General features: G+C 45.7%; 1 protein-coding gene across 4 annotated transcripts in view; it reads left to right on the forward strand.

Moving 5' to 3' along the window:
* Positions 1 to 9,509: 9,509 nt before the first annotated feature.
* fam204a (family with sequence similarity 204 member A) overlaps positions 9,510 to 12,680 on the forward strand; it is a 58,147-nt gene continuing 54,976 nt past the window's right edge. The window contains exon 1 of one of the 4 annotated variants that reach the window (XM_078412825.1): positions 9,510 to 9,605. The gene's annotated coding sequence lies outside the window, so the exon portion shown is untranslated. The remainder of the gene's footprint in view (positions 9,606 to 12,680) is intronic. The other 3 variants (XM_078412828.1, XM_078412827.1, XM_078412826.1) reach the window with 3 other exon arrangements.

Raw genomic sequence — 12,680 nt, forward strand, 5'->3', positions numbered from 1 at the left:
CGCATCCTTCCTGATGGATTCGGCAAAGGGTTCAATGCAACAGACGAACAAGACAGGGGAAAGAGGGCAACCCTGCCTGACTCCAGACCTGACGGGGAAGCTGTCTGATTCCCACCCATTAATTTGTACTGCACTACAGATATCAGAGTAGAGCAGTTGTATCCACTTCCTGATTTCCTCCCCAAAGCCCATTTTGGAGAGCACGTCCCTCATGTACGTGTGCGATATCCTGTCGAAGGCCTTCTCCTGGTCCAAGCTGACCAGGCAGGCATCCACCCGTCTGTCCTGCACGTAGGCAATGGTATCTCTCAGCAGCACCAGGCTGTCTGAGATTTTCCTGCCAGGTACAGCACAGGTTTGGTCCGGGTGGATCACCTGTCCCAGAGCAGACTTGACCCGGTTGGCGATGGCCTTAGACAGGATCTTGTAGTCTACATTCAACAATGTGATGGGTCTCCAATTCCTTAAGTCATTCATCTCCCCCTTCTGCTTGTAGATCAGGGTGATGTTGCCCTTCCTCATAGAGTCTGACATGCTGCCTGCTAGGAGTATATCGTTGTACACTTCCAGCAGGTCCGGGCCCACCCAGTCACACAGAGCCGAGTACAACTCTGCCGGTAAGCCATCGCCTCCGGGAGTTTTACTCGAGTCAAAGGAACGGATGGAGCCAGTCAGCTCCTCCAGGGTCAGTGGTTGGTCCAGACTCTCCCGCTTGCTGTCGTCCAAGACTTCCGTGATGGAGGACAGGAAGTTCTGGGAGGCGGTGCTGTCTGTGGTCTTTACATCGTACAGATCCTTATAAAAGGATCTGCAGATCTTGAGCATGTCTGTCTGCGAGGATGTTACCGAGCCGTCCTCCTCCCTAAGGCTTTTGATCACAGAGCTCCCCCTGTGAACCTTATGGAAGAAGTAACGTGAGCACGTCTCATCCTGCTCAACATGGCGGACCCTGGACCGGAAGATGATCTTGGAGGATTCAGAGGTAAAGAGCCGAGCTTGCCGGCCCTTCAACTCTCTCAGTTCCTCCCTCACATCCACCCCTCTCCTCTGCAGAAGGAGTAGCTGCTGCAAATCTGTCTGGAGTTGACACAGTTCCCTCTTACCCTGTCTTGCTCTCTGAACACCTTTGGAGACGAAGAACTTCTTGATGTTCTCCTTTGTTGCCTCCCACCAGAGTGTCTGGGAGTCAAAGAGGGGCCTCACAGTTCTCCAACATGCGTAGTCCCTCTTTAGCTCCTTAACGTTCTCCGGGGTCAACAGCTCCATGTTTAGCTTCCACGTCCCTCTGCCCGCCTTCCGGTCCTCCTGTAGGTGACAGGTGGCCTGAAGGAGGCAGTGGTCAGAGAAGAACACCGGGGCGAGGTCGGTGTGTCTGACCGTGACGGCCCTCGATGTGAAGAGGAAGTCTATCCGGGACTGGGCTGAACCGTTTGGTCCTGACCAGGTGAACCGTGGCTGGACTCCGCCTGCAGGGTCACTGAAGGCGTCGCGCAGCTTTGCATCTTTGACCGTTTCCACCAGGAGTTTGGAGGTGCCGTCCAGTCTGTGGTTGGCACTGCCGGATCGTCCAGCCGCATCGATGATGCAGTTGAAGTCACCGGCCAGAACGAGCGGTCTAGACGTGGCCAGCAGCGGTGGGAGCTGCTGGAGGACGGCCACCCGCTCGCTCCACCTGGGTGAGGCATACACATTTATCAGCCGGAGCGGAGAACCACGGTACATTACATCCACCACCAAGAGACGACCCCCCACCACCTCCCTTACCTCAGTGATGGTGAAGCCCCCTCCCCGCAGCAAGATCCCCAGACCGGACGCACGACAATCATTTCCCCCCGACCATACCGACAGTCCGTGGGGCCACCATCGCGACCACCTCCGATAGCAGCGAAGGTGTGGCAGCCCGCACTCCTGTAAAAAAGTCACATCCGCCTTTACCTTGGCCAGGTACTGCAAGGCGGATACACATCGCACAGTGCTCTTCACACTGCGCACGCTTGCGTTCCTTGCAGGTTTTCTTCTTGCCTCTTGACTTCACTTAACTTAACTTTTTCACCCAAAAGTAGTGGCCAGTTATACTGTTTCTGACCCGTCCTATCTCCCGCCAGATCTTGGAATCTCTTTGTTCAAAAAGATATGTATGAGGTTTTCTTCTGATCTGCGCTTATGTTCGGGGATACCAGGGATGGCCAGACGGTGTAAATTGGGATTTCATTGTGAGGTGATGGGTGTTAACTGGTTTCCCATCACCTACCAGGTAGTTTTCTATGGGCTATTGTGCCCCCTCACTGAGATGAACTGTTTAGGTCGGCTTGGGGCATTGTGAGTATGCTGATGTCAGCGCCCCAGTGTCTGGACTCCGACCTGGTTTCGTAGGTTTCTGCATGGCCAATACCCATCCTTTGTTCTGGCCGTGGCTTTGCAGAAACCTAGAGACTGGGTTGTAAGGTTTTTTTACCTTTTGTGGCTGGTCACGAGGTCCTGCAGCCATTTTAGGACCCACAGATTGTGACATCCTTTGGTAAACTGACTGCAGCCTTTCTCCGCTATCAGCCCCAGTCTCCCGTTTAAAATGTCCAAACTGCAGCTCTTTGGTTTTGTGTTGATTTCAGAATGAGGGAAAACTTCTCAAATCTTACACATTTCAGCATTCCCAAGAGATTATTCCCTCAGTGATCACATGGTTCATTCTTCCATCTCCAGCAACACCCACTCCTGTCTCAGTACTTCCCCACAAAACCCAGGAGATGTAACAGCCTGTAGCGACCATAGAGACTGGTCCTGGGAGTCGAACCCGCAGATTGGCCAGCAAGGTCATGTGTGGGTGCGACCGTAGGGATTGGTTCAGGGAGTGAGACAGCGTCGTCACGTGTGGTTTTGGCGCCCAAAACTAGTCAGTTAGGAGACTTCTTCAAAGTGAGCAGTTAGAATTAATGGTTGTCTGTAATCTCATTCGTTATACTTTGTGATCGAATATTCCTGTCGCAATAAACTTCTTCAACAAAGAACGAGCCTCCAGACTCGCCATAAGCCCTTTTATTTCTTCCTTTAAACCGTACAAGACCCGAACACTCCTTTTAGGTGAAACAATGATTAACGTCCTTTTTTCAATTTAGTGAACTATGATCACAATATGATCTTTGCAATGTAAAAATCAAATGGACACTCCTGTCCATGACAGAAGTCCTGTCAGTTTAATTTTCCATTGCACTTTTTTTTCCTCTCTTTTCATTTGGCCTTTCATATTGTTCCACACTGAATTCAATAATTTCAGATAACCAGCCATTCCAATTTCTGTTAGAATGGCCACTTCAGAAAGGTCAACACCCTATTAATTGATCTTTGTTTTTCTTTCCCCACAGATGTTGCCTGACTTGCTAAGAATTTCCTGCATTATCAAGTCAAATTAAATCTATTGTCATAAGCACAAGTAGAGTGAGGTGCAGGTACATTGAAAATATTGCTTCTAGCAGAATCACAGGCACAACACACAAACCGTACGCAACTTTAGAAGACAGTGAAAAGATTGTGCAAAACACAATTAGAATACAAGTCTATGGTAGTGCATGGTCTGCAATGCTCCATTGGTGGAGTAGTATTAGGGTTGTGCAATTCATTTGAAGAACCTGTTGGCTCTAGGAAAGTAGCTGTAACTGAATCTGGTGGTGCACAACTTCAGACTTCCCTGCCTAATGGTAGATAGCATCATACAGCACAGAAACAGGCCTTTCCACCCAATTTAGATGCCTATCTAAGCTAGTCAGATTCGCCTGCTTTTGACCCATAGAAGCAATAAGAGGATAGATTCATGATTCAATGATACTTTATTGTCACATATACCTAGGTAGAGTGAAAATGCTTTTTTTTGCATACAACCCAGTAAAATCATATAGCAGACCTCACCAAGGCAGTACACAAGTGTCACCATGTTTTCAGCGCCGACAAAATTACAAAAGTTCACTGAACAGTCCTTCTTCCTGGCGCCCTCCCCCCTCCCCCCTCCCCGCCGGGTCCCCCTTTGTTTACGATGCCCCCCCCTACCCCCCGCACCAGGTCCCCCTTTGTTCTTGACGGCACCCCACCGGGTCTCCCCCAATTGTTCTTGGCGAACTCCGGCGGCTCTCCCCTTCGGTCGTGGCGGCCACCCACTGGGTAGCTCTTTGGGGTGCTCCTCGCTCTCGATGGTCCCCTCGCTCACAACGGTCCACCTATGCTCTTGATGGCACTGGTCCCCCTCCACTCTCGACAGCCCCCCTCCATTTTCGAGGGTCCTCCTCGCTGCCGTCTGTCCACGGCACCACTGATGGTCCACCTCGCTCTTGACAGTCCCCTCGCTTTCGGCGGTCCACCTCGCTTTTGACCATCCACCTATCCTCTCGGTGGTTGCTCGCAGCGGCCCTCCTCACTCTCAGCGGTGCGGGTCCCGTCGACGCTGGTGGCTTGGGATGAAGTTCAGAGTCCACGGTGGGAAAGCCAGGCTTGTCTATACTCATACCCTGTATCTGCCTTTACTCAGAGAGGCAGAAACACAAAATAAAGCAGTTTGAAGAACAGTGGTGAGTCTATCAAACGTCAGTTTATTAAAGCCCTTAACAGTGCGTATCGGGACACACCCTGAGAGAACCCAAAGTAGGGTGGGGAAGGTTGCCAAGTCCGTCACAGTTGATTTCTCCATCCGTAAATTAAAATTTCACTATCCGTTCCTTCAATTCTGGGCTAATGGACATCTCTTACTCTACTATTTTTGCTCACATCAATTACTTGTTCAACATAATTTTTCTCTTTAGCTCTTCACCATGCCGCCTCTACAAATATAACATACAAAGTTATCTTTCTAATGTATCTTAACCTCTTGCTTGTGGTCTCCATTCCTTCCCTTCATACTGTGCCTTAAAACATTGAATTACATGAAACGGTATTAAAATGTGAATGTAAATTCAATGTCAATGTGCGGTGAAGAAATGTATTTTAAGTTATTAAAAAGATCACAAATGATAATGAAAGTGTATACAACCAGGCTCAGTATCAATACTTAAAATCTAAATCTTGAAATGCAGGATTATTATTAATAATTTAAACAACTTTGTTGACCATACTAGTCAATCGAATTATCAAATACAAAAGGTGTGGATACATTGACAGTCTGAAGAAGGGTCGACCCGAAACGTCACCCATTCCTTCTCTCCAAGATGCTGCCTGACCTACTGAGTTACTCCAGCATTTTGTGATACCTTTGATTTGTACTAGCATCTGCAGTTATTTTCCTAGGAAAATAGTACTCTCTTTCAGTTTTGGCTAAGGTGTAAAGACCTCTGAAAGTTATTTTCTTTTCCGTACAAAAATTGTAAATCAAAAGCTACCCTATTCAATCTTTATTGTATCCTGAATTAAATGGATTGACATTTACTAGGCTTTTAAATTGAAGAAAAGATGGTGAACATTTAATTTATAATGGATAGACCAACTGGAAAAATATACAGTTGGAAATTAACTATTGTGCTCCTTTCTAGTTTATCTTTATAGAACTTGCAATATTTTTTGCTCTTCCTGGAGTTTTTCGTAAAATGATGACAATCTATCAGATAGTTTCAACCACGTTAATTTTTAACTTTCTATTGTGTGATGAGTGAACATCACACACACGAGCCTGGTTAAAATCTAATCAAATCTTGAACTTATTGAGGTCTCAAGTCAATGTTTATAACACGGATCAAGTTTTGTCAGGAATTGCGTCAGGAGGAAGTTCCACATAAAGTTCAAAATGTGAGGTTCGTAAACTAATGAGCTGAAGGGAGTACTGAGTATTTACCTGCTTCTGCACACTTATTTTCAGCAAGTTAATTTTTAAAGAAAATAAATAAGAAAAATTTTCAGAAGTTTATTTAAATTTGGATCAGTATTTTTAAACAATGTATCAAGTTCTAAATGGGGTATGGTATCAAGGTGGTTAACTTAGTGTACTTGTTGTATAGAGTTCTGGACTGCTGATCGAGAAAACTGATTCAAATCCCTTGAGGAGACTAGTCATCTTGAATCACTGCAGTCCTTTTGGTAAAGAGGCTCCCACACAGCAATTGGGGAAGGAGATTCAATAGACAATAGACAATAGGTGCAGGAGTAAGCCATTCAGCCCTTCGAGCCAGCACCGCCATTCAATGCGATCATGGCTGATCACTCTCAATCAGTACCCCGTTCCTGCCTTCTCCCCATACCCCCTCACTCCGCTATCCTAAAGAGCTCTATCCAGCTCTCTCTTGAAAGCATCCAACGAACTGGCCTCCAATGCCTTCTGAGGCAGAGAATTCCACACCTTCACCACTCTCTGACTGAAAAAGTTCTTCCTCATCTCCGTTCTAAATGGCCTACCCCTTATTCTTAAACTGTGGCCCCTTGTTCTGGACTCCCCCAACATTGGGAACATGTTTCCTGCCTCTAATGTGTCCAATCCCCTAATTATCTTATATGTTTCAATAAGATCCCCCCTCATCCTTCTAAATTCCAGTGTATACAAGCCTAATTGCTCCAGCCTTTCAACATACGACAGTCCCGCCATTCCGGGAATTAACCTAGTAACCTAGTAACCTAGTTGAAGGTGCCGTCATCTAGAAAATGGTAGAATACTGTCTTGGGATGTAATTCACTAATACCAGCCTCTGATCTGCTCTTGTCGTCTCAGTATTTATGCAGCTGCTCCAATTGAGTTTCCAGTTAATGGTGTTCCCCAGGAACGCAATGGTATGGAAATCAATGTTGGTAATGGCTTTGACTATCAAGGCTGTGCTTCAACTGTTAATTATTGACATTGGTCATTGCCTGGTACTTTCACAGCACAAATGTTACCCGATATATATCAACCCATAATTGAATGATGACCAGATCTTAATGCATGCCACTCTAAATTGCTTGATCTGCAGAGTTGTTGAAATGGAATTGAACTTTGTGCAATCGTCAGCAAGCTTGCCTACTTCCAGCCATATTATGGAAGGAGTGCCATTGATTAAGCAAGTGAAGACGGTGAGCTGAAAATACTGCCCCGATGAACTATGGCGATATCCTGGCCTGCAATGATTCACCTCCAACAACACAACTATCTTCCTACGCTGAGCGTTTTCCCCTATATGCCCACTGACCTCAGTGCTACGAGGGCTCCTTGACACCAGTCAAATACTGCCTTGGGAAAGAAATTACTTTCATCTCACCTTTGGAATTCAGCTGTATAGATCGTTGCATTGAATAACTGTGGAACTGAGCTGTCCTGGGAGACTTGAAATGGGCATCAGCAAGTAGGTATTTATAGCCAAGTGACAGCTGGCAACACTTTCAGGATAACTATCACTATTTTGCCAATGAGCAAGTTTATGGAAATTAACCTGACCGGAATTGCCCTACTTTCTGTAAACTGGACATATATTGGGTGACTTTCGACATTATCGGGTGGATGGCACTTATACTAATGTTGTGATGAGTTGCATCTGTCAAGGATAGATTAATGAGAAGGGGGTTAAACCCTTGTTCAGTTTGTTTGTTATTTGCACATTCCAGTATGGCATCTCCGTCAGTCTGGAGTCAGATAGCTAATAGACACAAAATGCTGGAGTAACTCAACGGGACAGGCAGCAACTCTAGAAAGAAGGAATGGGTGACGTTTCGGGTCCAGATCCTTCTTCAGACTGACAAAGATAGCTGTGTCAATGGTGCTGCCGCCACAATGGTTACATTTGAAGCCGCCCATCCAGAGTACTTTGTGTACCCCTACTACTTCCAGTGTGGCTCCTAGAGTCAAAAATCATGGAGGAGCACAGATTCATCAGATATATGAGGGACAATAAGTGGTAATCAAGAGGATGATTTCACGTCCATGTTTGACCCTATGCCATAAGACTTCATGGGCTCTGGAGTCAATGTTGAGGACATTCCCTCCTGCTTCTCAACTGCCACTGTACCCAGAGATTGTGAAGCAGGTCTGGTAAGCTAGGTATGATTCTGGGAGGGCAGGAGTGAGAGGCTATTCGCCATGTAGACTCATTTATTTTCCCCTATTTGTACTGCACCAGACAGAATAGCTTTAACTGAATGCATTTATTTCCCTCTTACAAAGCACCGAAAGCAATTGTGTCACCTGACAGCATTGGTTTCCACTCTATTACACATCTTCCTTTTGTTCTCTCCATCCCCTCCTCATTTCAAAGTTGAAACATGCTTGTTTCCTCACCTTTCCAGTTCTGATGTTAACTTTTTTTCCTTTGCAGATTGGACCCAATGAGCATTTTCTGGTTCAGAATTTGCATCTGAATTTTATTTTGCATTTTGATAATGGCAGGCTGCTAACTCTGGGGCAACTTATCTAATTTAGATACCAATGCTCAGATGGAAGGGTTTGCCAGATTGACATTGTTGGATTCAAATTGGGGACACTAGTCCCACTTCCCTGCGTTTGGCCCATATCCCTCTAAACCTGTCCTATCCATTCACCCATCTAATTGTTTCTTAAATGTTGCGATAGTCTCTGCCACAACTATCTCCACCAGGAGCTCATTCCATTCACACACCACCCTTTGCGTGAAAAGGTTACCCCTCAGATTCCTATAAAATCTTTCCCCCTTCACCTTAAACCTAGTTCTCAATTCCCCCACTCTGGGATATGAGCCAAATGGTATTAACCCAGAATGCCATCTTGGTCGACATAACCAAATTGGGCCAAAGGGCCTGTTGTCATGCCTCATAGCTCTATGACCGCAGACGTACATCTTCTTACACCGTACTTTGGTTCATCCACGTGAAAATCCTACTTCCATGCTGCATTAAAATAAAACAACACAAAGTGCTGGAGTAATTCAGTTTGTCAGGCAGCATCTCTGGAGAACATGGATAGGTGAAGTAGTGGGTTGGGACCCTTCTTCAGACTGATTGTCTGATGCTGCCTGACCCATTGAGTTACTCCAGCACTTTGTGTCTTTTTTTGTAAATCAACATCTGCACTTCCTGTTTCTGCAAATTAATCTAGCAGTTTGTTTCATTTGGCAAACCAACATCTGCAGCTCCTTGTATCATGTTGTATGGAAACAGATGATGTTGAGACCTCAAGATCTGAGGTCATGAGACCTCATGGTCCCATGCCTATGACCATGGTACCTTAGTTCACCCCCATTAATGGTCTGTTTCCTTTCTGTATAACTCTCTGCCCTCAGGTTCACCCCCACAACGTCCCCGTCAATAGTCCCATTCACTCACCCACCTCCCTCCCTGCCTGCAGTTCCCAAACAAAACACTCCACTAAGCCCCACGCTTAGAATAAAACCTCCAACGTGGAGTCGAAGGGCATTTAGTGGAGAGATTTACGGAATGGATCAGCAACAAAGTAAACACTGGGACTCTGAAGCGCCAAGGCATTGTCTCTGTGGGTGACACAGAGCACCATTGGCGCAGTGAGACGGGACCACGCCAATCTCCGTGGCAACCGGGTACGCTCCGATAAGCTGCCCGGGTGCGTACCGCTCTCTAACCCTTCCGCAGACGCCGCTGACTCTGCCCCTTCGTTCCGGCGGCTGCAGGCGCCATCTTAATTCTCGGGAGGAGGGAGCCTTGACTTGTGGCGCCGTGCGGGCGAGGTAATGTCAATAGCATCTGGGATAAATGTAGTCAATTCGTTGTCCATCAGATACGGAGATTATAGGTACATGCGGGATAAAAAAACACAAAGGCGCCGGGTAGTGGGCACCTTCTGAGTTACTCCAGCACTTTGTGTCTTTTTTTGTAAACCAGCAGCTGCAGTTCCTTGTTTCTCCTTCTGACTCCCACTCGCCCAATTCGTGGTCTGCCCTTCATTGGAAATCATTCTGTGCTCTGCTTTTCACTCAGAGGTGTCAATGTACTTCCCAATGTACTTGGTCCACCATTCATTCAACTCCCATGCACTTTGCCCTCCAGTCTCCTCCCCCCTCCATTAAAACAAACCTGTGCTCTGCCTTCCATTCCTTCACTGGGAGCAAACCCCCTGTTATGCCCTCCACTCATCCATTGAGGACGATCCTCAGTTCCGCCCTGCATTTATCTGTTGGGAGCAACCCCATGCTTTGCCCTCCAGTGGGAACGGTTTTGTACTCTGTCTATTCCTCCACTGATAAAGTGTTTATTCTCTACTTCTTACTGATAACTAAGAGCTAAACTGCTCTAGAGTTACAGCATTATACTGCATAGAAACAGGCCTTTTGTCTCATCAGGTTCATGTCAACCTTTTTGCCCATCTAAACACATTTACCCACTTTAAATACATCTTTCGAAGCCATTTTCGAAGCTAGACACAAAGTGCTGGAGTAACTCAGCGGGTCAGGCAGTATCTCTGGAGAAAATACATAGGTGATGTTTTAGATCGGAAGGGGGAATAACTGAAGGCAAGAAAAGACCAGGATAAATCAGAGCCGGCAAAAGATGACCTCAGACAGGGTGGTTCCCTGATAAGACAATTGTTGGCTCGGGAAGGTGTGATTAAGAGGGATTCATTGTCATGTACGTTGGAGCTGGTTAAACGACTCAGGGGGAGGGAGAGAGAGGGGGAGGGGGGGCAGGGTGAGGGGGGTGTAGAAGTCAAGTGTTTTATTGTCATGTGTCCCAGATAGAACAATGACATTCTTACTTGCTGCAGCACAACAGAATATGTAAACATAGTACACTGTAAACAATATGATAAACAAGAGAGAAAAAAAAGTTCAGTGGATACATATGTACACATACAAGTGCGCACACACACACATATATATATATATATCCATATACACACACACTCAAAAAACAAACAACAATAGAATAATAATAATAATAGTCAATTGAAGTTCAGAGCTTATTTGAGGTTGTAATGTTTAATAGCCTGATGGCTGTGGGGAAGAAGCTGTTCCTGAACCTGGACGTTACAGTTTTCAGGCTCCTGTACCTTCTTCCCGATGGCAGGAGTGAGTTGAGTGTGTGGCCAGGATGGTGTGGGTCTCTGATAATGCTGGCTGCCTTTTTGAGGCAGCGATCCTGATAAATCCCTTCGATAGTGGGGAGGTCAGAGCCGATGATGGACTGGGCAGTGTTCACAACTTTTTGCAGTCTTTTCCGCTCCTGGACGTTCAAGTTGCTGAACCAGGCCATGATGCAACCAGTCAATGTGCTCTCTACTGTACACCTGTAGAGGTTCAAGAGAATCCTCTCTGACATACCGAAGCTCCGTAATCTTCTCAGGAAGTAGAGGTGTTGATGTGCTTTATTTATAACTAGACCAAGTGGACCTGTTGGGCACAAACCTCTCCTGCATTGATGTAGCACCCTCTCCCCCCCCCCCCCCCTCCACTCTCCCCCCACCCTCCCTTCTCCCCCCCACTCCCTCCTCCCACCCCTCCACCCTCCTCCCACCCCTCCTCCCCTCCCCTCGGAAATATGCACGCCCAGGAATTTGAAGTTTTTGACTCTCTAATAAGTTACTTAAAATTAGAGAATTCGACAATCATACCACACTGCCAGGCTATAAGATACCCAAGCGAAATATGCGGTGCTGTTCCCCCAATTGCCTCACTCTGGCAATGGAGGAGGGGCAAGGAAGGGAGGGGTGTGTGGAAGAAGCTAATTAAAATTAGAGAATTCAACGTTCATACCATACCGCAGGACTGTAAGATATCCAAGCGAAAAATTAGGTGCTGTTTCCCCAATTTGTCTCACTCTGGTAATGGAGGAGGTCCAGGAAAGAAAGGTCTATATTGGAATGGGAATGGGAAGGGGAGTTAAAATGGTTGGCAACCGGGAGATCCTATAGTCCTTGGCGGACCAAGAGTAAGGGTTCAGTGAAACGGTCGCTTAGTCTAAACTTTGACTCACTCATGCACAGGAGCCCACATTGTAAACACCAGATGCAGTAGATATTAGAGGAGGTGCATGGGTACTAACCATTTTAACACCCCTTCCTATTCCCACCGAATGTCGAATTCTCTAATTTTAAGTAACGTCTACGCTCTCCTCCCACAAACTTTTAGTGCAAATCTTCAGACAAAAATAATAAATGGCAAAAATAAAATGAACAAGATTACACAAAGCCAACGTAATTTAAAATTTTCCTGGAAATCGCAATTTAAAATTGAAATCAGAATTTAGGTAACAGAACAGTTAATTCAGGAGAAGATACAAAGAGATAACAGCCTTTGGTTCACTGTTAGCATTTGCTGCATTTGAATGTGGCATGCCGTGTTTGACAGCAAGCCCTTTCTAACTGATGCTCAAGGTTAGCAATTGAGTTTTTACTTGGTGGGAGTAATTATGGAAACCAATTGCATTAAGGGGTTCGGCTGGCATCTTTGAGTGAAAGAGCAAAATTCAAGCAGTCATCATAATCTGAATGCAACGATAAGATCATTTTCATTATAATATCTCCCAGGCGTTCATTACTTTTTACAGAGATTTTTTTTTAACATTTAAAAGCTACAGACACTTTAATTTAGATTGGCAGGTTTTTATTTGCATATCAGTTCTAATTTTTATAAACGTGTCTACATTGCAAGGCAGACTAGATACGGATTGGAGTTGAAACAGGAAACTGACAGATAACAATAATTAATGGTCAAAGTATAAACATTTAATATATTATTCAAAATTATCAAGGAAATCAAGTGTGTAGCTTTTAAATCCCATGTTATCTAATAATGCTGCATTAAACA

This window comes from Rhinoraja longicauda, chromosome 16 (genome assembly GCF_053455715.1).
Source record: "Rhinoraja longicauda isolate Sanriku21f chromosome 16, sRhiLon1.1, whole genome shotgun sequence".
NCBI lineage: Eukaryota > Metazoa > Chordata > Chondrichthyes > Rajiformes > Arhynchobatidae > Rhinoraja > Rhinoraja longicauda.